This window comes from Pleurodeles waltl, chromosome 1_1 (assembly GCF_031143425.1).
Source record: "Pleurodeles waltl isolate 20211129_DDA chromosome 1_1, aPleWal1.hap1.20221129, whole genome shotgun sequence".
Lineage (NCBI taxonomy): Eukaryota > Metazoa > Chordata > Amphibia > Caudata > Salamandridae > Pleurodeles > Pleurodeles waltl.
In genome coordinates, this window is record NC_090436.1 from 814,594,922 (window position 1) to 814,622,447 (window position 27,526).

Genomic DNA, 27,526 nt, shown 5'->3' on the forward strand with positions numbered 1-27,526 from the left:
ACGCCCATCAGAAAAAGAGGTTCTGGCATGCCATTGCCAAGAAAGTGTGGACCCTGGAGGTCCACAGCTGGTAGAACACCCACTGTTCAAAGCAGTGGGAGGACCTGAGACCCTGGGCCTATAAGACTTTTGAGGCCCAGCTGGGGTTGTCCACCCAAGGACGAAGGAGTGCCCATCGGACCCTAACACCGCCACTAATGACCCGCATATTGGTGGTGGCCTACCCTGAGTTAGATGTGTGTTTGAAGGCAGCACAGCAGCCACAAGGGGGTGAGTACTGAATAAACTCATTTACATTCCCCTGCAAGGTCAGTGTATGATGTGAAAGACTCTAAGCTGTGACAATGTGGTAAGTGAAAAAGGTAAAATGTATCCTCGGAAAACCTCTATGTGGAGTCCTCACCATTGGTACATAGATGTGCACATTTTATTGTGTGTAGGGACATATTACTCCCCTATGTCATAACTTCTGTACAGTCGCAATTGATGATGCACATTTGACTGTGTACTACTATACTGCACTTAGTTCTCTGGTGGTTCTTCCTTGCCACATACTGATCCATACTCTCAATATCCAGATGGTAAGTTGTCCTGGTCTTTGCCCTCTGTCCATTCAAATGCCCCTTGATCCATCTCTATGCGCAGTATTGAGTCTGACAAGTTGAGTAGATCCCTAACATTCCTGAGGTTTCCAATGAATGTCAACTTATTGAGAGGCTGTGAACTTAATCTGACATTTCACATGCCACACTTGCTGCACTTACTCAGATCTGTTTTGAGGTGTCCCCATTGGTAATTGAGGACTAAACATTGTCACATGTGATGTTTCCTCAGAATGGACATCCTATATGTATTAAATCATGGTGGTAAAACTAAAACGCTACTGCAACCCTTATCATTGATATGAGAGGTCAGAATATTAGTACCATGTACATGTTCTTTTGATGGTAAGTGGCTACACAGCTATTTCCTCTTCCAATGTGTTGTAGGCATGCTAAATAGGTCACTACATCTTGTTAATTGGTATAATCAGAACTGGTATTTTGCCAACATCATGTGTACATTGTTAAGTTCAGACATTTATCAACAAAGTGATGCAACTTTCACATACTTACTTTTGTTATTGTGCATATGTTTTGATGGTTTCTAGTATGGAAAGCTATAGTTTGTACTGACTGAATTGTGTTGCAGATGTGGTATTTCACCTTCACATGTTGTTGGAATGGTATGTGTAGTCAGTCATTTGACTTGGCTCAAGGTGTATGTCTCTATCACGTAAAGCTCAGAAGTATGTAGGGGCATTGTAATGGTCATGTAGAGATGTACGCTTGCACATGTCTGATGTGTGGATAGGGATGTAACCACTTGAATAATGGGCTATTGATGTTACAAATCATCATGATTAGTTGTACTGTATATGGCCTTCATGCACATGACAGGTGTACATTGTATTTAAGGTGATGGTATGGTACATGGCTTTGTCTGTGGTAAATCCTGTGGGCGAAGTGTGCCCCTATAAGTGTACATGACTTTGGTCACAGGTGGAGAATGACTTCGATGAGTAACTCCACAATGTATGTATCATCCTTTCCTACATGACTATTGGGCCTTATGTTGCTGACATGTGTTTCGACCATATCATAATCCAGTTACTGAAAAGACTGATATATTTGTTGCATGTGCACAAATGTCAATAGTGAAGGTTGTGGACTCTGTGACATGGAATGGTTGTGGCTTGTATGCACCATACTGTCTTGTGTTTGACACATGATGTTGTTCCTTTCCAGGCACATGACATCAGCTAATAATGTAGGTATGTGTGGATTTTGTGTATGTGATATATTGAACTGAATGTTAGAACTATTTCCAAAAGATTGGTTGTTGGCTACCTATGGTGCTGTGGATGTGGCCTCTAATTCATGGTGGCAAGTAAGGTTGGCATGGAGTGTTACTGTGATTGCTTTACTGATATGATGGCATAGTCGGTGTGAGATAGGTGGCTTAGCTGGTGTGTGACTTTGTTCTAATGAAGGGGTGGAGGTGGTATCTAGTTGTAATATAATGTTGGCACTAACCTGGTTCTATCCTTTTGCTATGACCGTCCCCTTGTGTCAAAAAAGTCTTCCTTTACAAGTTTGCCTTTTTACCTACTCCTCCTACCCCCGTGAAACCCCTAAACATGTTGCTTCTCTCCCCAGGACTGTCCCTTCCACCTCCAAGGCCTATCCTGCCACCCCTGCAAGCAGCCATGCCCCTCCCCCTGCCAAGAAGTCTACCCTCCCAAAATAGCCAAATCTCCCCTAAGCCTAAACCTAACCCCCCTCCCAAGCCACATCCCAAAGGCTTCCCTCCCAAACCTCAGCCCAAACCACCCCCCAGCACCCCATGATAATCCCTGAAGTGCCTGCCTGCCCCCTTGATGCCCCTACCTGTGGAGGTTACTTGACAGACATGAGTCAAATTCGGGGCACATATATGTGCACTGTGTGCATTCATACTGTTGTTACAGGACTGGTCTAAGGCCTATGTTTTTCTATACTTTGTTTTTTATTAATAATTACAACCAACCTGTTATTGGATTACTGGTTACATCTTTGTAATGCCTTTCATTGTGCAGTATGGAATTGTTCCTGGCTGACATTATTTGTGTGTGTGTGGTGGTTGTGCTACCTGTATTGTTTGGGCAGTATGTGAGGTTGTGTGCTGTGATTTTGTCCTCCAGCGATAGTGTGTGTGTTGTGTGATGGGTGTGAGTCTGTTCGAAACATTTTGTTGTCATGCTATTGGTGTGGTGTTTGTGTTGACATGTGTTTGTTGGTGTGTTGTGTGGCTTGGTGTGTTTGCCAGTGTGCGTGTTTAGTGCATGGCATGTGAGATGTGATGTGCTGTGTGTGATATGTATGTCGATTGGTACATTGTATGGTTGTGTGGTTGTGTGTGTTTGTTACCTTTTGGTTGTAGGTTGTGTTGTATGTGTCCCTGGATAGTGTCTATAGTGAGTGCTTACCAACATATTGATGATGCTATGGTTGTGGTGTTGTTGTGACGTGTTGTGGTGTTGTGTGTTATTGAATAACTGGGCCTGTGCTGTTTTTCCATGCGTGTGTGTCTTTGACGTGTGTATGTGTGTGTGTTGGCTGCGGGTTGTGTACTCTGTATGTGGAGGAGGTGTTAATCCGTCCCAAAAGTGACGGTAAAGTGACGGATATACCACCAGCCGTATTACGAGTCCATTATATCCTATGGAACTCGTAATACGGCTGATGGTATATCCGTCACATTTGGGACGGATTAACACCTCCTCCAAAGATGTAATCAGGCCCTTAGTGTGTGGGCACCCTGGCACTAGCCAAGGTGCCCCCACATTGTTCAGGGCAAATTCCCCGGACTTTGTGAGTGCGGGGACACCATTACACACGTGCACTATACATAAGTCACTACATATGTATAGCGTCACAATGGTAACTCCGAACATGGCCATGTAACATGTCTAAGATCATGGAATTGTCACCCCAATGCCATTCTGGCATTGGTGAGACAATTCCATGATCCCCCAAGTCTCTAGCTCAGACCTGGGTACTGCCAAACTACCTTTCCCGGGGTTTCACTACTGCTGGCCCAGGAAGGCAGAACAAAGGACTTCCTCAGAGAGAGGGTGTTACACCCTCTCCCTTTGGAAAAAGGTGTCGGGGCTGGGGAGGAGTAGCCTCCCCCAGCCTCTGGAAATGCTTTGATGGGCACAGATGGTGCCCATCTCTGCATAAGCCAGTCTACGCCGGTTCAGGGATCCCCCAGCCCTGCTCTGGCACGAAACTGGACAAAGGAAAGGGGAGTGACCACTCCCCTGACCTGCACCTCCCCTGGGAGGTGCCCAGAGCTCCTCCAGTGTGTTCCAGACCTCTGCCATCTTGGAAACAGAGGTACTGCTGGCACACTGGACTGCTCTGAGTGGCCAGTGCCAGCAGGTGACATCAGAGACTCCTTCTGATAGGCTCCTTCAGGTGTTGCTAGCCTATCCTCTCTCCTAGGTAGCCAAACCTCCTTTTCTGGCTATTTAGGGTCTCTGCTTTGGGGAATTCTTTAGATAACGAATGCAAGAGCTCATCAGAGTTCCTCTGCATCTCTCTCTTCACCTTCTGCCAAGGAATCGACTGCTGACCGCGCTGGAAGCCTGCAAAACTGCAACAAAGTAGCAAAGACAACTACTGCGACCTTGTAACGCTGATCCTGCCGCCTTCTCGACTGTTTTCCTGGTGGAGCATGCTGTGGGGGTAGTCTGCCTCCTCTCTGCACTAGAAGCTCCGAAGAAATCTCCCGTGGGTCGACGGAATCTTCCCCCTGCAACCGCAGGCACCAAAGAACTGCATCACCGGTCTTCTGGGTCTCCTCTCAGCACAACGAGCGAGGTCCCTTGAACTCAGCAACTCTGTCCAAGTGACTCCCACAGTCCAGTGACTCTTCAGTCCAAGTTTGGTGGAGGTAAGTCCTTGCCTCCCCATGCTAGACTGCATTGCTGGGAACCGCGTGTTTTGCAGCTACTCCGGCTCCTGTGCACTCTTCCAGGATTTCCTTTGTGCACCGCCAAGCCTGGGTCCCCGGCACTCTAACCTGCAGTGCACGACCTCCTGAGTTGTCCTCCGGCGTCGTGGGACCCACTTTTGTGACTTCGGGTGAGCTCCGGTTCACTCCACTTCGTAGTGCCTGTTCCGGCACTTCTGCGGGTGCTGCTTGCTTCTGAGAGAGCTTCTTGTCTTGCTGGGTACCCCCTCTGTCCCCTCACGCAATTGGCGACATCCTGGTCCCTCCTGGGCCACAGCAGCATCCAAAAACCCTAACTGTGACCCTTGCAGCTAGCAAGGCTTGCTTGCGGTCTTTCTGCACAGAAACACCTCTGCACGACTCTTCACGATGTGGGACATCCATCCTCCAAAGGGGAAGTTTCTAGCCCTTGTCGTTCTTGCAGAATCCACAGCTTCTACCATCCGGTGGCAGCTTCTTTGCACCCACAGCTGGCATTTCCTGGGCATCTGCCCACTCCCGACTTGATCGTGACTTTTGGACTTGGTCCCCTTGTTCCACAGGTACTCTCGTCTGGAAATCCATTGTTGTTGCATTGCCGGTGTTGGTCTTTCATGCAGAATTCCCCTGACATGACTTCTGTGCTCTTTGGGGAACTTAGGTGCACTTTGCACCCACTTTTCAGGGTCTTGGGGTGGGCTATTTTTCTAACCCTCACTGTTTTCTTACAGTCCCAGCGACCCTCTACAAGGTTACATAGGTTTGGGGTCCATTTGTGGTTCGCATTCCACTTCTAGAGTATATGGTTTGTGTTGCCCCTATCCCTATGCGCCCCCATTGCATTATATTGTGACTATACATTGTTTGCACTGTTTTCTATTGCTATTACTGCATATTTTGGTATTGTATACATATATCTTGTATATATTTGCTATCCTCATACTGAGGGTACTCACTGAGATACTTTGGCATATTGTCATAAAAATAAAGTACCTTTATTTTTAGTATATCTGTGTATTGTGTTTTCTTATGATATTGTGCATATGACACTAGTGGTACTGTAGGAGCTTCACTCGTCTCCTAGTTCAGCCTAAGCTGCTCTGCTAAGCTACCTTTTCTATCAGCCTAAGCTGCTAGACACCCCTCTACACTAATAAGGGATACCTGGACCTGGTGCAAGGTGTAAGTACCCCTTGGTACCCACAACAAGCCAGGCCAGCCTCCTACAGTCCTCTGCCGCATTAACTCCAAAATGGAGGAACTTGTAGGAGAGCAGGTGTGAGCAGGTTTTGCTCTCCTTGGGTTTTGCAGCTGGTGGAGCTGTGGGTGCAGGTTGTGCATGCAGTTTGTTGTTTCTGCCCAGTCTGGGGAGCTGCCAGGTTCAGACAGGCTGGCGGTGCTCTGCTGGTTTTCTGCCCCCTCCACCACTGCATGTTTTGGTGCCGAATGCCTGGTGCCAGGGGGGGCCTATGGTTGTCCCCAGCTCGTCTCGGTAAGATCCTTGATACCAGTGGGGGGTGGCATTGTGTGTAGTGTGGGTTTTTACTGTGTTATTGTATTGTGTTATGCGTATCCATGTATTCATTTTTTTTGCATTGTGTTGTACCAGAGGTGAATATTTAAATTTCTTTCTTGTACTGTAAGTGCAGTATTCTGACATTTTGACCAACTGACAATATTATGCTGCTATCCTTACCAGGACATTGTTTGCATTATTGTGGCTCTGTGGATATGTGTTATGGGGTTAATGTGATGAGCTGCGTTTCACAATGTTGCCTGACTTCTTACTTCACCTCGTGGACTGTACACCACCATTAGCCTTAGTTTACATCACTGTCTTTATGTGGGTTGACCTCCTCATTGCACTGCTAATAGAACAACTCCTATTCAATATATTAGATTTTTGAAGTTAATATTTTAATTCCTCATTTCCTGGGAGCAGAACCCTAGGATTCCAGTGCAAAGGGTAGGCCACAGTGGCATAGTTCACGGTCAGTTCCCCCACTTATTGTATTATATGTGCATAGATGTGTGAAGTGCATGCAGAGTTCACCATCACTTGCTTAATCTGTGTGTGTCAATGGCTGCGGATTCAGTTAGCTTCATCTGCATTCAGCCACAAACTCCCCTGTGGGGAGGATCACAATGGGGTGCTGATACTGTACTTATTCTCACTTCCCTATTATCTTCTTTCTGGCTGCACAAGGACTCCAGGAAACCAGCACCTTCAGTCCATTCTTACTTACCACTGGTGAATGCGTTTGCGGAACTGGTAGCAAATGACATGTCCTTTGAATGAGGTGCTGACCTCTTTGCTTGAACAAACAAAAGAGGCTGCTGGCTGACTAACTGCGACACGCGTAGTGCGGTGTATGCCTCCATTTTGTGAGACCTCAGGTATGAGTGGTGGAACAAGTTCACCGACTCCTTGTGTTTCCAGGTGGTAATAACTGAATTGCCTGTATGAGCAGCAGGGTCAGTTAACTCCACACCATGGGGAACCCTTTCAGCAAAAGCAATATTACCACTAGTCAACCCAATCCACCAAAAGACTCCCCGGCCTTCTATGTAGCTGCATGGCAAGGACGTGGGGCACTCATGTACCTTGAGAAATGGCATGCACTGACAGCTGAAAGACCCAATTTACAAATCCCATTGAATGGCAACTTATGACATTGCTAAGTTGTCTCATTTATGACAGATACGGATTTTAAAGGGAAAGAAGAAGATCAGACCGCTTTAGTGGAAAGTATTTTGGATGTTGGATGAGACATTACAGGATTTGAGAGCAACTAGTGATGTAAAGGAGAAGGTGCATAAGAAGCTTCTTGAATTAAAGGAGGGTTTCCTCCAGAGTTTGGGGGAACAGATGGTCAAGGAAAACTGGAGAACACAGTTAAAGGTAATAGGAACATTTCTAGCTCTTCCTGTGGCGAGTGCCCCGCCCCGGGAACAAACTGAAGGGGAGGACTCTTTGCTTGAGAGCATTTTGAAAGGGAGACACTTCGCAGGTGACTATCCAGACCAGGGATCGATCATCTGACAGTGACAGCACTACACCAGGGGCTGAACACCCTGTGCTAACTTTGATGCAGCAGACAGGGAAGCCGCACCCTAGCATGGCACTTGGTGAAAGTGGAAGTGACTAAAATAGACCTTGAGAAGGAGTTAAACATGCACCATTTAGTTGAAGTAAAAAGGGAAGTGGCCCATGCCATTAGAGAATACAAAAGGGGAGTACAAGCAAATATCTAAAGAATGTAAAGACAAGGGTGTAACACAGCCGAAGTTGATGAAAACTGCAACAGGGGTGATGATAACTCAGCAGATGTGAGGAGAGGGTGTGGGGAAATGCACAACCTGATATGGGAAATATGCACATGAACCTTACACTGCACATAATATCAAAATGGGGCAGGAGGCGCTTAGCACCATGAACACTCAGTCAGGAAACCACCTTGCACAAAAAGATGTTACTAAGGGTGATGCTGCCAAATGTCCCACCACCCTGAAGGAACTAGTGGAGGTAGACCAGCCGGTAGATAGCTTTGCTTCAAGACACGAGATGCCACACCAGGAGAAAGTGCTATCTTTGGCACGTTCTAGGTTGATGAGGGAAGTCCCCGGAATAAATGCAGCTGATGGGCAGCAGTTCAGGGCTAAGGTAACAGCAGCAACTTCAGACCCCCCGTCTATGCCACAGGAATAAGAATGGGACATAGTGAGGTTTTCTTTCACAGATGCAGATTTGGAACATGGGAGGACACCAAAATATTTGATACATTACAATAGGCCATAGACAAGCTCTGCCAGTGGCAGAAACTGCGGGAGACGCTAGCAGCAATAGGGCTGGCAGAAGAGATAAGTGTCTATGGAGGCCCAGCCCTACCAATGCCAGTACTGACCATGCCCCTACAAGAGGTCAGGGTAACATCCGTGTTGGGGAGGATACATACACCCCTGCATACATTCACATCCCATGGACCAGAGCAGACCTCATGTTATTCACTAAAGATTTCCCCAAATTGCATGAAGAACCACAAAAATGGCATGCAGAGCTAAATAGAATTGAAGTGATGGGAGTCTTGTTTTGGAAGCACCCGTATATATTGTTTAGCATTATTGTGCCAAAGGATTTGTGGGAGCACTGTAAGAAAGTAGTAAAGTGGCCAATGTAGGAGCCTCTGGGGGGAAAGGCGGAGTCCCAGGGGAGGAGGTTGACGAAATGAGGAAAGAGGTAATGAAGCACATAAAAGAAAAGGTGCCCGAAGACAAGGTAGATTGGTCTAAGATATTACACACCAAGCAGGAGAAAGCTAAAGAGTGTGAATTCCTATTTTGACTGCATGTTACATGTTTATTAACAAAGTAGTGGTATGAAGAACCCACTCGGTGAGGCCATGCCAACTTTTGTTACTACCTTTGTCTACAGGTTACAGCAATCTATTCAGACACATCTGCAGACATCTTTTGTCTGCTGGCAACAAGAACACATAGAGAAGGTGCTACCAGTGGCCAGGTATTGCACAGACTATCAGACACATGTGCAAGCAATAGAGGCAGAGACTATGAAGAAGGAAAAGGTTAAATTGTTAATAGTGCACAAAATGTTTTACAATGGAGAACAGAATAGAGGTAGAGGAAAAGGTTTAGAGAGGGGACGGGGCTGAGAATCAAATGTAGGGGCATTTTCCCAACACCCACTCGGAACAATGATTTCACTGCAACCAGCCAGGACATTGGAAGGCTGACTACCATCTGTTGGATAGAAAGCCCAAACACAGAAGTCAACAAAGGCCAAATTCCTACCCACAAATTGCACCACCACCGCCCTATCCACGGAGTATTTTTGATGCAGCCCCCAATAGACAAGCGGAGCAACAGACTTAACAACCCCATTATGGCCCAAAACAATGCCCCTCCACCATCTCCAGCCTCAAGGGGCAGCTGAGATCAATGGTACCCAGAGGTTGACATGACCGGGGATCACCAATCACAACCCCGCCACTGTTGGGACACATTAGGGGTGTCCTAGATTGGCCTGATCATGCCAGTTATACCAGTGGATCAGGAGGGCACATATGTGGATGGGACCGTGCTAAACAAAACAGTTCCTTTCTTGATGTGCACTGGCGCTACAAGATCAATGCTGAAGGCATCAGAGATGCCAAAAGCACCACTCTTGGGTACCCAAATAATGGCAGTCGGTATGACACAACAACCAATAAGTGAATATCTGACACAACCCCTGACATTGATTGTTGGTCCTATCACTGTCCAACAGCAATTCTTCCTCAGCAGATACTGCCTGGTAAATCTGCTGGGCAGGGACTTATTGTGTAAGCTGCAGTGCACCATTCACTGCTTACAAATAGGGGGTTTCCTAGAGTGCAGAGTAAATGGGATAATGTTGCAAGCATTCATGAGGTGTTCCCCACAAGGAGCACTAGGAATACCACCAGAACTGCAGAACTCAGTCCTGGTCGAAGTCCGGACACAAGGTGCGAATCATTTCAAACGAGTGTTAAGTTATCCTTCGGTGCAAATAAAGTTGATACCAGGGGCACCACTACCATGGGTCCCACAGTACAAGATTTCCAGGGGAAGGAGAGGAAAGTATAGCTTTAGTGATAATGGACCTTTTACAACAAGGAGTAATAAGGAAAATAAGAGACATCCCTTATAACACCCCTATACTGTCTGTCAAGAAGCCCTCCCAAGGAGTCAAAGGAGGCCCCCACATATAGGTTCATGCAGGATCTTCACAAATTAAACAAAATAGTAATCCCATCATTCTGAGTTTTTTCTTACCTAGCCACCATCTGGTCCAGTATCCCTTCCACAGCCACCCACTTCATAGTCCTAGATTTAAGCTCTACATTCTTCTCCATCCCATTACTTAAAGATTCCCAATACCTCTTTGTGTTCTCATTTGGCAGGACAAGGTTCACATGGGAAAGGTTACCTAAGGGGTACACGGAATCACCTTCAATTTTATCAAATGCACTAAGGACAGATCTGGCCTCCTGTAACTGCCAGGGGGGCTCCTCTACCTTGATACAGTATATTGACGATATATTGTTGGCTTCAGCTTCCCAGACAGCTTGTGTAGAGGATAGTGTGGCATTGCTGCATCATTTGGCGGGGAAAGGCTACAAAGTGTTCCCTAAGAAATTGCAGTTCTGTTTGACAACAGTATGATACTTGGGCCATGAATTGTCTCAGGAGACTCATAGGCTGTTACCTGACAGGGTTTCTACTATCATACAATTCCCCAGACCACACACACGATAGGATGTGAGGACTTTTCTGGGTGTGGAGGGCTATTGCAGGCACTGGATACCAAATTACTTCCTGATTGCACAGACACTGCAAAACCTCATTCAGAAGTAGGTGCCTGATTCCTTACCATGGTCCTCAGATTGTGAAAAGGCATTTATCACACTGAAGGGTGAACTGTGTGCAGCGCCAGCACTAGGTGCTAGAAGAACAGTCACCTATGCACTCGTCAGCAGTAAACTCGACTATTTCAGCGCACTGTATGCCGCATTAACAAGAAACTCAAACAAGACTCCAGAGAAAACAGAATGCCGTGGCAAGACTCATCCTGGACATCCCCCGCCATAGCCATATCTCCGCCCACCGGAGAGACCTACACTGGCTCCCAGTCAACATGCACATCAGTTTCAAACGCCTGACAAACGCTTAGATGGCCCTTCACAACATAGGACCTGCCTACATCAACCACCTTCTCTCCATTTATGCAATGCCAAACAACTCCGCTCTACTCAACTGGCCCTGGCCACCATTCCTAGGATCCAGAAGAACACTGCTGGAGAAAGATCCTTCTCCTACTTTGCTGCACAGACCTGGAACATGGTGCCTTTTCACCTCAAGCAGTCCCCCTCACCGGCTCAGTTCAGGTAGGACCTCAAGACATGGCTCTTCTACTGACCTGTGTCTCCCAATCAGTGCCTTGGGACCCCCTGGGTAATAAGTAGCACTATACAAATATCTGATTGATTGATTGATTAGGCCTCCCAGATTACACCAAGGACTTTCACCTATTTTGTCATGAAAAGGGGAGTTTCTCACTGGGAGTGCTGGAACAAAATCACAGATCCTTCTATCACCAATTGGCTTACTACTCGGCCACATTAGACCCTGTCACCAGTGCCCTTCTGCCATGCCCAAGAGCAGTTGCCTCTGCAGCGCTGGCAGTGGAACAATCAGAAAGTGTAGTACTGGCACATACCTTGGTCCTGCATGTTCTTCATGCATGGACACCCTGTTGACAAAGACACAGAACCTAACAAATGCACATGTCATTAAGAGGTGCCCGCCCTCAACCCAGCTTGTTTATTGCCACCTGGTGTGACCAGCATGACCCTTCCATAGACAATGCCTTTCATGATTCTATATTAGCAATTGACAAACATACTAAGGTATGACCAAATCTCAGAGACACACCATTTCCAAATGTTGAAGGGGACCTGTTTGTCAATGGCTCATGCCTCAGAGATGACACATGGACCCTGCAGGCTGCTTATTCTGTGGGCACAGATGGGAGACTGCTAGAGGGGGCTAGATTGGCAACAGTTGAGTGCCCAAGCCGTAGAGCTGGTGGCATTAATAAGGGCATGCAAGCTGACTCAAAGTAAACAGTGAACATATACACTGACAGTCAGTATGCATTTGGAGTGGCACACGACTTTGGTCAGCTGTGGCAAGGAGGAGATTTCTCACCTCAGCTGGCCAACAAATACAGCATGCCAAACAGATTGCTGATCTCTTGCAAGCATTCCTTTTACCAAGAAGAGTTGCTACTATGAAATGTGCTGCACATACCTCTGAAAGAATATGTCTCACAAGGAAATGCCTTCACTGATGGTGAGGCAAATAAAATTGCTCTAACTAGATGTGAGTATGAAATGATTCCAATGGCCCCTCAAATAAAGCATGATTGTCTGTATTTTGATCCCAAGTATATTCAACTACTTGCTGGGGTGGAGGAGCAGGAGGAATGGGAGAAGGGGGTTGTGTTAAGGCAGAAGGGGTATGGACGTACAAATGGTAAGATATGTCTACCATTGGGCAATGTTCCCTTCTATGGCTTGCCTTTTCCACAGTCCTACACATGTGGGATGTGCTGGAATTATTAATTTTTTTTTTCAAGTGTTGGTACAGCTCAAGATTTTGCCATTATGTTGAACGTTTATGTAGACAATGTACCATTTGTGCACAATACAACACAGAAATGGTACACCAACTGCACCAGGCCACTTTCCACCACCACATGGACCCTTTAAAAGTTTGCACATGGATTTCATTGGCATGCCTCCATATGCATATGTTTAATAATTGGACTGAGGAATATCCAATGAAAAATTGTGACACACAAACTGTTGCTAAATGTCTTTTGAAGGAACTAAGGGCCAGATGTATCAAAAAAGCCTTTTGAGAATCGGTAATAGCAAATTTTAAGAAATCGCTATTTCTGATTCGCAAAATGCTATGTATCATATTTGTGATATGGTAATAGCGATTTCTTAAAAATCGCAAGTGCTATTACCGAATCGCAAATTGCGATACAGCCCCCATTCACACCTATGGGCCTATAGGCCCATATTTGCGATTCTTTTGCATTTCCAAATAGCGAATTCCTAACTGGAATTCGCAATTTTGGAAATGCAAAACCCCAGGGTGCTGGGGGCCTAAGGCCCCCTCTGCTGCACCCCAAAAAGTTTTTTTTAGACATGTAAGGCACACACATGCCAAAGGGGCATGTGTGCACTACATGTCAATTTTAAAAATGCATTTTTAATGCATTTTTAAAATTTGCACATGGTTACCACCAAGTTTTACTTGGTGGTAATTGCGATACCTTAATGCAAAATTCTCATTAAGGAATTGTTTGGTACATGTGGTTTAGAAATCGCAAATAAGGATTTCTTATTTGCGATTTCTTATTTAGAGAATTGCAATTATGATTCTCTAAACAGGCTCGCAAATTTAAGGAATCGCTATTTTAGCGATTCCTTAAATTTGCGTTGCGAATGCCTTTCATAAATACTGAAAGGCATTTTTGCATTCGCAAACAGGCATTCGCACCGTTTGCGAATGCAAAAAGGCTTGATACATCTGGCCCTAACCTACCCATCCACACACTCACACACCCACTTATACACTCATTCAAACATACACACACACACCCACCCACCCAGAAAACCACTGCCACACCCACTCACAGACCCACACAGGCACTTACACACCCACTGACACACTCATGCAGCAAAATCAGATTTGCAGATCCATCACAAATCCTCCTGCAATATAACAGGCAGACCACTTATTTAGCTAGGGATCCGCAATGGATCTGTGGATCCAAGTGAGAAATGAAACACGCATTTGCAATGCAAACGGTCTTGCATTTGTAAAAGTTAGAGCTCTTGGTGTTGAAAATGGTTCTATGTTGTAACAACGCATGCATTTATCACGCCTGCCTTAAACTACGCCTCCCAAACCATGAATGCGTTTCTACAACGCATTCTTTTACCACGCAAGTCATTACAACGACTTGCCTTGGGGAAAGCGCTGGCCCTTGGAATAGTATAATTTACTATTCCAATGCCAGTCTGAGCCACAGTAGTGACAGTGTTGGAGTTTCCCTAAGACAAGTCGCTGTAGTGACGCATGCTTAAGGATTGCATTGTAAAGACACATTTGTGGTTCAGGCCATATTGTAAATGCACAGCGTGGTTTGAACCGTGTTGTCAAGGATGTTTCCTGTTAAAAATGGCATTTCTTTTCACTTTTTATTTGTATGCAGTGGAGTGATGATATTTGCATAGTGCTTTTGCCATTCGTATGACCTTGTGGTGCTGGAGAACCAGAAAATTAGAAATAGGTTGTAAGGGAGGGGGGACAAGAGTGATATGCTGTTTGAGAAAAAATAAGTAACAACATCCTGGAAAGAGCAAACACTCATAGAGAATGTTGGATTAAGTAGTGAAAGAAAACTGTAGTTGAGCAATGCTCCTCTGCCAAAACCTGAAGTGTTGTATCGCTGCGTGAAACACTTAAGGAGGCAGCATAGAAGAGCCACACTGGACTAAACCAATACTAGCAGCTGGTGGGAGCAAAGTCCTTCATTCAGGACAACAGGTCTTCCAGACAGCGCATGTGCGCTGCCTAGACTGTACCTAAAAAATGACAAAACAAATGACAGACAGGAAAAAAATATTTTCAAGACATTTCGATCTGATTTTCCAACAGTAAGCAACCAGAAGACTTATCTTACCTCTGTCAGTGGATATATTCATTATGGTACAGGTGGTGCTTGGTGCCTTGAAGATACTCCAGTTGCTATATAAATCCCCCGAACATAATTGATTTTTGTAGCAACCAGAGGGTTACTGTTTTAGATATCTTGGAAGATAAATTAATCAAGTATTATCCTATCAAGAGTGTGACCACTTTGGTCACTTGTTACACAAATAGGCAAGTCCCTCATTTAGAGAGAAGTGGGCACGTAACATCTGGCAAAACATGACAGATCCTGTTCTCTCTGTTACTTTTTAACATTTAAGGTGAGGTGAAATGCTGTGTTTGCGCTGGAAGACACCTGTGGACCTGACACCAATGTTAAGGGCACTGGAGCGGTTGCCCAGTTTAGAATAGGCCTTCTGACATAATTTTCTACATGCATAATTTCTTCATAAGACTGTTATGTAAAGAATGGCAGCCTTAGAAAAGCTCTGGAAGTGTCCCCAAGGCACAAAGAGAAAGCTCTCGGCGGGAGAGATATTGATTATGTTATTCGATAAAACAGACCCTCATCCTCGGTGTACCTTTAGGGATGTTATAAGTAATAACAGGCCTGCCATGACACCCCACCACCGTGGCATTTCATCCAGCAAGATGATGTAGTTATAATTAATTTTGTTCAAGTGGATGTCTGACCATGTAATTGCTCAATGCATGTAAATAACTATGAGGTTTGCAGCTGCTAAGATGTATAGGCCTGTAGATCTAAATTTTATATTCCATACAGTCCATATTTTTACCTTCATTTTAGAATATAGTGCTACATCAACCCATTAAGAGCAGATTGAATTCACAGGTGTGCTGCCAACAAACACCCTATGAAATGTATTTTCAAAATTGTGCTTTGCCGTGCGTTTTGAAGGCCTGGTTTAGCTGCCTCTTGGCAGCCGCTGGCACACCGGGTTGTGAAGGAGTGGCAGTGCAGGGCCTGCATAATTTACAACATTTTCAGCGAGATACCCTTGCCAGCTTGTGCGGCTCGCACTTATACAGTCAGAATGTGTAAGGTATCAGCGAGCAGATTAACTTTCTGTGTCTTTTGATTATTTAGAACGATCGCTTTGATATTTGCGCAATTACTGTTTCCAACTACAGTACATGTTGTTAGATGATGTTATTTCGCTTCTTTGTTTTATCCCTGATGTTAGAAATGGAGCAAATTATCCAAGAAAACCCACCTGCATTGGCAGAGATCATCCCAGGAGAAACCCTTCTCTGTCAGGTGTAATATTTACATTTATGAAAACTGGAAACAGTAATAATAAATCACAGAAACACTTTAATACTGTGAGCAGCTTACATGTCTCCGAAGAAATCTAACCTGGGAAACCAGTAAAAGCTAAACCTAGTTATGCTTTCCAATCCTTGGCACTTGGGAAACTAATGTGTGGCGGTTTGTTAAAAGAACAGAGAAAACCCAACAAATACATTAACTTTTTTAAAGGGACTTACATCCAGAGTGAAGGGAAAAGCACAGCTTTCTATATCTATTCCCACATCTCTAAAAACCACCCAAAATAGGTATCCCACTGGTTCACACATCATTAAACAAAACCTCAGGGCTGTCAACAAGCCTGGCGAGGGGACCATAACGGGGTCTGCAATACAGAGAATTTGTGGTTGGAAGGGGATTTAAAAAGCAGCAACAGGTAGGATAGAATGTGGCATGAAGTGGCATAAAGGTCAGAGCTGCTGGCTTTGACTATGCAGAACCGGGCTCGAGTCTTGGCATCGACTACAAGTTCGCACTGAGTCGGGAGAGTCATGTGGAGCTCCCATCATGCTCCGTGACTAGAGTGTCCTTGCCTGGAGCAGCAATGGTGGACGCAGTAGATCGCCACGCTGAACCGGCGAGAGCAAGAAGCTGATGATGCACCCACCCCCCCCTCGCCTTATTTCACAGTTTACAGTTCGTTTCAGAAGAGATCCTCTGAGGAAGTGTTTTCCGTGCCAGTTCATGCAGGCTGTGGTTGACCGCCGGCCATCCCGTCTTTATTTAGAAGTTTTGGAGCGCGGAGGGGGACGTTTCCTCGGCCCGCGCATCACTTCATCGATCGACTTGGCTTGGATTGACTTGTGTTCCAGCCTTCGTTTGGTCTGCCCAGCTCCTTGGTTGACAGCGACAGCGTCATTGTTGGATTCAGCAATGCGGGGGCTTTTGCTCCCGGCATGGCCTGAGAGTGGAAACTGGCGGTATACGGCCGGCGCCGGGTGGCCTGGGGAATGAATGTGGACTCCGAGCTCGATCCTTTACAGCGGAGGCGCTACTTCACCTACAAGGAAAATATTTGTAAAAGGTGAGAGGCGGTTCACGTTGGCCGGCAGGGCGCAGTACTGTGGAAAACAGCTCGTTTGACTCGGATGCTGTCAGCATAAAGGGGGTGTAGCGGAAGAAAGGAAAAGCACCTTCTTCTACAGCCAACTAGGCCAGAGTGTCCTGTCAGCAAGGGAGACGAATAGCGGGACACTAAGCAGAATGAACTGGTTTGAAAACAGCGGTCTCCGGCCCTGGTGCAAGAAGACAGGAAAAAAAGAAAAAAATCGCAGGCAGAGCAGGTGGAGCGCGACACATCAACGGGCGCAGCCTCCTGGTCACCTGGTCCGAAGGTTGCCTCTCTCAACTATCCTTTTAATTATCGGACCGAACATCTTGAGGGCATACCTGGAGCAGGAGGCACAGAGGCACGGATCTGCAGTAAAGAGAGGAGAGAGACAAATTGCTATTTCCACGAACAACAGCAGAGAGAGGCGAATGGCATGGACTACAACATCAGTCTGATAAGTGGAATGCTGGAGTGGGGAATGAGGCTTAGGGTGGCGGCATAAGAAGTTGTGGTGGCCAGCATAAGGAATTATTAAGAACTATTGAGCAACTTTGTTTGGATTAAAGGGAGTAGAGAAGGAGTGGAAAAAAAGGACTGTTTAAGACTGCAATAGGAAGAAAAAATATTTAAACAGTTATTAGCAGGGGGCAGAGGGTAGGACAGGGTGCGGGCAGAGGATTTTTTTTTTTTACCCCTTCTCTTTTTTCCTTTCTACAGCCATCAGTCGCCAGTCATCAGAGGTTCCTTCAACATTATCAGGGATCCGGGGGTGCAACAGAAGCAGTCTGCGGAAGTGATGGGACTTCCTTGACAGCTCCTGCTGCCCCTGCCACTCCTGCCACCCCTGCTGCCTATTTTCACGTGTCCTAAACTCTTCGCACCTAAGACATTCAAGTTGCCTATCAAGTTTTCTATCTGGCCGCCACTCCATATAGGTTCTATCACTCCACCTCCGTCTACATCTCATTTTGACTTACCCCCCCCCCCAGACCACGATGAAACGTATGACCCGGGATGGTGGTTTTAAAGCACGAACAGTGGCAAAGCACACAAGAGGAGCAAAATATAAGCTTTTGTCTCCTGACTTGGCCCGGTCTAGGCATAACTCTCATCAACAAGACGGATCAGTTTCCCTTAGAGATTCTTCGGGGAGCCAGGCCTGTACACCCTCCTTCCCAGATCTCTCCCTCATGCCCGAACTTGGCATAGTGGAGGACTCTGTACGAACGGCAGTGCGATCGGTTGACCTACATTTTCAGGATTACTCAATAAGTAAGACCTCCTCTTTGGTATTATCAAACAATCTCCCACCAAGGGAAAGCTTATCCGCTTTTTTCCAGCATTGCTAGAGAATCACCTAAAGCAATCACAGGAGGTTCATCAAAAGAAGGAGGCCCGAGAATACAATTCGTCCAGAAGAACTAGTAACTGCAACTTGCAATATTGCACTTTCCATGGATGTTACTGATGGGGTGCCAAGTGGATCAAGGATACCTAATCCTACTCCAGAGAACCTAGCAACCAATACTCTGCTCTCGATACCCTGTTCCTTGCAGAACCCCCCGAATACGGGAAATATAGAAGGCACCGCAAAAGCTACCGCAATAATGGAGGAGCTGATGGGCCAGATCTTAATCGAACTTCGAGCTATAAAAGTCTCGCAGGATGAAACTCGTAGGGAAACAAAGGAACAGCTCAGCCAGCTCAATACTCATTTAACCCTTCTTTCAACTAGAGTATCACAGGTGGAGCAAAGGGTTTCGGATTTAGAGGACACAAATAATCAGGCAGAGGCAGCAGCATTTCGGATCCAAGCCGAACTAGAAGATTTACAAAACAAGCTGGAGGAGATAGAAAACAGATCACGGCGTTCCAATCTTAGATTTGTAGGGGTCCCGGAGGAGATAGAAGCTGGCTCATCTGTTATCAAGGTGGTGACTGAACTCATCAGCAAAAGTATTCTTCCGGACAGGGTAAACCCAGAATGAGATTTATCCATCATGAGGGCCTATAGGGTACCCTTTTGTGCGCCCGGCTAACTCAAAATATCCATGTACTATTCTGGTTAATTTTGGCAATTTTAGAATAAAGGAGCAAATTCTTTCTCCAGCCAGGAAAGCATGTGAATTTAAATTGGACGATGGTTCTAGATTTTGTGTGTTTTCAGACATGTCAGTGGCAGCAGCCCATTGGCGTTGGGAGTTTGTCGGACGAATTGATGATTTTAAAAAATTGGGGGCCCCGGCTGGTATAGTGCAATTAGAGAAATTGAAAGTGTTGCATAAGGGGCAGGCGAAAGTTTTTCAAAATGTCCAGGAAGCAAGGAACTTTCTGCTGCATCTAAATGAACAAGGAAATAGATAGCAGAAGTCTCTATGTTCAATGTGACAGGCCAATTTTTTTTTGTATTTTTTTTTACACATGATGCATTGATATTTTATTGTCTCAATAATGTATGTCTTTCATGGTTTAGTAGTAACATATATCCGTTTCCCCTCATGACTAGGACACAAGGATAGTAGTTATGGATAGGTGGTGCAGGGGTTGGGGAATGCATTAAGGTGGGGGTTAGGGGGGGAGAGGGGAAAGCGACGGAGTAGCGCAAGTTATTATTATTTTTTTTCCTTCTTCTCTTTGATTCCACGACTAGGATTGATACGCTGATGTCAGCGCAAGTCCACCGCCTTGCTGCTCCTTGAGGCGACTGCTCTACCAGGTGCCATGTCAATGCACCCTAATGTTGGGATTTTTGGGCACAGGGAGGGGAGCGGGGATTGCCGATGGATTCATGATGGGTTGGATCTGACTGGTTAGCGAGGGGAGGGGGGTAGAGCTTCACAGGGGGGTTGGAGGGGTAGAACGAAAAATGCAGGTGCTAGCTATCCGACTTAATTGCTCGCCTCAGGCAAAAGTACAAGATAAAAGCCTGATCAAACTAGCAGTACGAAGGCGATGGGACATGCCAGGAAGGAATAAAACCTTGCACAAGGATGGAATCTAAATTAAGAGTAGCCTCCTGTAATCTGAATCGGGCCAATAATAATGTGAAATTCTGTGCCGCACTTAGTTGGCTGGCAACAGCACAGGTTCAAGTGCTATTGGTACAGGAGACACACTTAAAGCTCAATGCAAAGCCAACAAAACTTCCACCATATATTGCCAATTCTTTTTACGCTTCAGTAGATGCCGCAGTACGAGGTGTGGCAATTCTGTTCTCCAGGAGATTCACAGGGACAATAAACAGGGTTAATCGAGACCCCACAGGCAGGATGGATAGTAGTCTCTACTATAATAGCAGATAAAGAGGCCCATTTCATAAGCTTTTATGGTCCGATAGGAGCTGATATAAAGCCAATGCAGACACTATATACACATCTTTCCCTTCTTCAAGGGTATTTTATAATAGGAGGGGACTTTAATGTTATGACAAATACCCTGTGGGACGCATCACATAAGAATAAAGCACAGAAAAAAACAAAAACCTCTCAATTTTTGGCAAAACTGATTCAAGAGCTAGATTTAGTAGATGCGTGGCGAGCTGATCATCTGCACGTTAAGGAGTATACGTGTTTCTCTAAAAGGTATAACACGGCGTCAAGAATTGACTTCATTCTGGTCTCGTTCAGATTAAAATGGCATAGAACAGGAATACTTGCAAACTCTTTTTCAGATCATTCAGTTCCTTGGATCGATATTGACGATTTCAAGGATTTGGCTAACCAGCATCGTCGTCCACAGTGGCGCCTCAATAGGTCGCTTTGAGCAGAGGAAGATTGGGCAACTAATCTGAAAGTATTAGTAACTGACTTCCTGAAGATAAATAAGGGATCCGCCCCTATTTTGTATATCTGGGTGGCACTCAAGGCCTTCATACGAGGGGAGGCTATTTCATTCAAAGCCCATCTAGCTAGAATAGCTCGTGAAAAGAGCTCCAAACTGCAAAACGAGCTAGAACAGGCATTTAGGAAGCAAAACCTTCAATCTAGTCCGGAGACAATTCAAGGGTTGGCAAGGGCCCAGGCTAATCTAAAAAAAAAATGTGTTTCTAAGGAAATACTTAACAGACACACTAGTTACCAACGCCAATATGAAGAAAGTGAGCATGCCAGTAGATCTCTAGCTTGGTCAATCAAAAAGCACGTCAGTATTAATTTAGTAAAAGCCATCTTCAATGAAGAACAGGGTAGGATGGTTATGCAATCTAATGAGATTGAAAAAGTATTTCTTTCACACTATGCTAAGATATATACAGAGGAAAAACAAGTAAATAATTCACAAATTCATTTTTTTTTAGATACAATACTTCAACCCAGGTTAGATACGGAGGCTCAGACTTTATCATTATCTCCCATTACCTCTAAAGAAGTTATGAGAACAATAAGGGCAGCTTCCAATGGTAAAGCTTCAAGAGAAAATAGCCTCCCAGCAGAAATTTATAAAATATTAGAAGACCAAATTGCGGAGATATTAACTAATTTATTCAATCCAATACAAGAAGGAGCAGAGGTTCCCCCCTGAATTCTCAAGAGCAATTGTAGTCAGTTTCATCAAAAAAAGACAAACCACCGGAATATCCTTGTTCATATCGCCCAATCAGTTTGCTGAATCAGGTCTACAAATTTTGTACTAAGATTCTGGCAGTTCGTGTAGCCCAGGTTGCTCAAGTATTGATACATGAGGATCAGTGTGGGTTTCCGCCGGGTAGGCTACTATCCACCAATACTAATTTTTTGATACAAACTATAGATTATCTATCGCATAGTTGTCCTCCGGTGGTAATTATGATGCTCGACGCCAAGAAGGCGTTTGACCTAGTACATTGGCAAGTGTTATTCATGGTGCTTGCAAAATTTGGATATCCTGGGAAATTTATTCAGATCATACAGACTATCTATGCAGGGGTTCAAGCAATAGTTTCAGTTACTGCCTGGACAGTAGGATCTGTACAAATAACCTGAGGCACAAGACAGGGTTGCCCACTCTCTACAGTTTTGTTCGCACTCTTCATTGAGCCGCTAGCTGCAGCGATTAGACAGGACTCAAATATTCTAGCCCCTCTACCTCTAGCTCCCAAAGTAAAAATTATTTGCAGATTATATGATCCTTTATCTTAATGCAGAACGTCAGAATATTGATAGAGCACTCGCAAAAATTAGGTAATTTTCCGATCTAGGGGGTTATGAAATCAATCAATCTAAATCAGAGGCTTTGTTATATAATACAGAGATGTCAGTGCTTCTGCAACGTATTCGTGTTGCATCTTCCTCCTCGCATTCCATTAGATATCTTGGTATATATGTATCTCCGAGCGCAGCAGATTTGTTTCAACTGAACTACATGAATGTTTTTGAAAAAAATACAAGGATTGCTACTTAAAAGGCAGGAGACTCCGATGTCTATTATAGGAAGAGCTGCTTTGGTTAAATTGTCGATCCTGCCGTTACTATTTTTTGTCTTTTCAAGTGTGATTCTGCAAGTCCCAAAAGAGTTTTCCGATAATTTAGATGTACTAATTAGACAATTTATCTGGAATCACAAGAAACCTAGGCTCCAATTGGCTAAGTTAGCTCTGTCAGTAGAAGACGGAGGGTTAGCTCTTCCCAATATGGCAGCTTATTACAAAGCAGCAGTACTTGATTGGGTGTCAAGGGTAGCACAAATGCCAAAAAGTAATTTCTATCTTAATCAGATGATGTTAGAAATGAATACCCGTCTTTCGCATTTTTTTAAATTTCCTCATCTACCAAAAAAGGTTAGGTATAAATGATCAGTTATGATCCAGACAATTATGTTACAGTTAAAGCGCAAATATCAAATAGACGAGCCAATTTCGTTCTTTCGAGTAAGGGATATTGGTTGTTTAGGAGTAGAATTAAGTCAAACTATGATACGGCAATAGGAAGAGCTGGGTTTTCAAACCCTAGCGGATTTTTACATAGCGGATTGCTTGAAAACATGGGCACAGTGTGTAATGGGCGTAAGCAATATTCTAGATAAATTAAAATTTTCATATTGTCAAGTCCAACACATTTTGCATCCAGTGCGACAACCATTGAATTATGCAAATAGCCATATTGCCCAGGCCTTTTATGATAACCAGTTAGGTATTGGGAAATGGTATAAACTACTTCAGGATGCAGGGTCATTGAGGTTAACCGCACAAATTCTGGTGCGAATAACCAACATGACAGGATATAAGGTAGAGATAGAGAATTGGAGAAAACACAACGAGGTATCGCACAAAGCACTTAGAGGGCTAATTTTAAAAAGATTGCTCTGTTTTCCAGGTGGTTGTTGTACTATACTCCCGCTGTAGTAAGAGATATGCATCCCGAGACATCTGGCTTTTGCCCACGTTGCCAAACGTTTCGGGGGGATTGGATACATATCTGTTTTAGTTGCATATCCTTGGTAAGGTACTGGGAGCAGATTTTTCAGAAGCTAAGCTTCTGGATTGGCCATGTGATTAATCCTAGTCCTTTAGTTGCGCTTTGGGGCATGACGCAGGATATAAATCTTTCTAATGCATCTAGACAAATGGTAATTGTAGGTACAGTGGTAGCCTTATCACTCATCCTACAGGTATGGAAATCACCAGTCCCCCCGACATACGCACTATGGGAGGTGAAAATGGAATCTACAAGGGTTAAAGAAAAGTTGTATGCTCAGAGGATAGGAGCCATGAAAAGATATCATGCGATTTGGGCCAGAACGAGCAAGCCAGTGGAAGATCAGGCGGAAATTCAGGTGGAGGGCAGGGGTAGTTGAGGAAGGAGAATAAGCAACTCAATTTTGAATTTTGAATTTTGAATTTTGAACTATATGAAAGATGTTATTGTACGGTATTATGTCACAATAGTCATGTATGTAATGAGGAAAGTTGGATGTTTATATTCATGCAATGTAAGTTACAGTAGCTGAAAAATAAAAATAAAGTTTTTAAAGAAAAGTAAAGTTCGCACTATGAGTAACTAAATAAAGTTTTGGTGGCCACATATTTAAAGATAAAGCATGGCGTGCCGCGCTGCCACAATAAAAAAAATAAAAAAAGAGTTTGCTCCAAAAACAGATGAAGAATGCAAGCGGAAGGAACTGTAGTTGAGAGGTGCCCCTCTGCGAAAAATGAAAGTGAGGTAACACTGCGTGAGCCACTTAGGAGGTAGCAAAGAAGAGTGACACTGAACTAAACCAATAGTAGCAGCAGGCAGGAGCAAAGTCTTTCATTCAATACAACAGTTCTTCCAGACAGCACATGCGCTCTACTTAAGCTGGAACTAAAAAAGGATTTGAAAACAAAAAGAACCAGTGTCTGGGAAAAGGGTTGGTTCTTAAAAGAGCCTTTATGTTCATGATGTGTAGATAATTACACGTAGAAGAGGTTGCAGTCTTTGAAATGGACTCAGAGCCTGATTTAGATGTTGGTGGTGTTAACTCCAAGCCGCTTTGGTAGCGGGCCAAAGAAGATCGTCAAGGAGGTAGTGTTTCACCCGCCGTATTTAGATGTTACTGTCCTGCAGGCGTTGTACTGGCCGCAGTTAGCTGACAGTAGGAGATGGCTGCGGGACTCAATGAACTTCATACAATGGCAGGGACTATGGAAGGGAGATAAATGACACAAACACACTCTACCTTAGCAGTAACTTCACACCCACACTACACAACACAAACACACATTTACCCATTGCCTGCCTGACACAACCTGTACATGCAGAAAACACACATTGACACATATCCATGCCACAGCGTACACACACACACCATTGACACTGCACCCACACACCACACAACCACAACAAACAACACAACTACATACTCAGCTACACAACACACTCGCAGACACCCGCAGCTCACTCTGCCAATCATATCGCATACATACATACACGTACACATCATTGTGGTGCTAGCACTCATTTGTCAATGATTACTGGAGCCATAATGACAGTTGCTGTGTGTGTGTACGATATGTGTTGTGTACCCGTGTGTCCCCACCCGTTTCTGACCCACTCGTGTCCCCGACATATGCATGTCACAGCAATTAAAAAAATGACAGTGCCATGTATATGTCTCCAGTGGTCCCCACCTCCAGTGCAGTGCCCTCCAAAACGTACCCAAGCAATGCAGTGTCTCTACCTTGTAGTCCATTGATGGGGGGGGCGTGTTTTCTCCTTGGGTTGGTGGCAGCAGTGAGGGCAGGTGTTGTCCAGTAGTATCTAGTCAAAAACAGGGGAAATGAGAAAAAGGTGAGTTTTCACCCCATTCAACCCCAATCTACCAACTAAGGAGTGGCAGTCAGACCACCACTTTTTCTTTGACAGTAAGGCACATCTAAATCTGCATGACGGGAAAGCTGGCTGCTGTCCCACGGCATCCCCTTTTTTCCTTTTCCACCATCGAAGTGGCTGATGTTTCTTGGCAGAGGCGGCAATTTGAATGCGTGCTTTTGTCTATGGGACTGGCAACATCTAAATACAACGGGCAGACCATCACAGCGGAAGGTGGGTTTACGGTTGAAAAGTCTACAGCGGGACCATTACCGGCAACATCGAAATCAGGACCAGAGTCTTTTCGATGTCTTCCATCCATCTCAAAGCGTAAGTTGTTATTGTATTTGGAGGCCATGTTGTGGCCTCTGAGAAATACTGTAACAGTTTTATTGACATGCTTCTGGATTTCTCTATCTGTGGACAAAATTTAGCGACCACTGCCACTTCTGTCTTTGGCAATTGTTGGAAAACACAGAGGCAGTATGTGGGAATAGTGACATTAATTTACCAAAGTAATCTTTTAGGATTTCCAGTCCAACCCCAGTAATTGTGCCTAGGTCAGTGCCGTTACAGTACACAATCATGAGGTCCAGATGTTGGCAATCCACAATGCTTTCAACCAAAGGCAGTAATTGATGCCACTTTAGCCCTCTCTGACCAACACAAGTAATGTCTATGTTAGGTAAACCTGGATCCCTTTCAAGGCCACTCTTTCTAGCACTCTCTGGCCCAAAACTAGTGGTTTGTGGGGTGCTTCGCTCCTCTGGCGGAGCTATTGGAGTTTTTGGGCTTCAGTGCCCCACTTGGAGTGCAGAGATGACCAAAAAACTCTGTCATCCCCGCCAGTGGAGCGGAGCTCACCCGGTGTCCTTGCAGCTCAGTATGGGCTGCACAGCGCAAGCACAGACAGTCTGCGCTTGGGCTGTGCAGCCTATAACTGGGCTTCAGCATGCACCGAAAAAGAGGAGGGAGGCAGTTGCTGGAGAGGAGGACCCCCGGGAAGACCCAGGTAAGTCCTCTACTGCTTTTCTCTTTTTTTGGTCTTTGTTTGTGCACACTGATGCACAAACAAGGACTGAAACAGCAGCTTTCACTGCCTATGAGCCTGGCCTGAATTCAGGCCTGGGCTGTAGCAGTGAAAGTTGTTGTTTGTGGCTTCTTGTGCACCGGCCTAGTAGTTTATGCTGCCTATGGCCCTGGCCTGAATTCGGGCTTCTTTTGCACAGCACACAGGACAGGACAGCTGCACACGTGACAGGCCAGTGCACAACATGCCTAGTAGTTTTTTGCTGCCTATGGCCCTGGCCTGATTTCGGGCCTCTTTTGCACAGCACACAGGACAGGCCGGTGCACAAGAGGCCTGAAACTGCACTTTTCACTGCCAAGACCCTCTCCTGAATGCACCCGATCTCGACGGCGCAAAGCAGGGTCGGGCTTGGCTAGCCAGGCCAGACCCTGCTTAGCACTTTCGAGATTGAGCACATTCAGGACTCCGTGGGTCACAGAATTCCACCTCCATGGAATTCCACAGGTTTTTTTTTAACTCCAAGGAAATCCGTGGAGTCGGACTCCATGAACTCAACCCAGGCCTACCTTAAACACAAACCTATGGCCAACAGTCCAGACTCTGGCCAATTGGTGACAAGCAGGAGTAGCACACAGGAAAGGGCTGCAGCAGAATGACGCAGGTTTTGAAGATGAAAGACAATTAAAATGGAGGACAGCAGGTAAAATTTAAAAGGAGATGTTTGATTGGACAGTGGAGATGTGTAGGGAAGTAAAATTAGGCATTGACTTTAAAAAAAAAAAGTATCTAAATCTGTGGTTGGCTTTGGAAAATTAAAAAATAGGTTGTTTGAGATATGATTGGAATTGCAAACAGTCAACCACATCTGCTACAGTTAAGGTGAAGCTAGTATGCTAGAAAGTCTTGTGAACTTATGACCTACTGGTAGGCAGAGACCATCAGAAACACAGTTACTATAGAAACAGATCTAAAAGAATGTGGTGAAGGAAACAGAAGAGACTGCAGTCTAGTGTGCAAAAAGTGCTCAGTAGGGAGTGTATTTACAATATAACATATACATGAAAAGC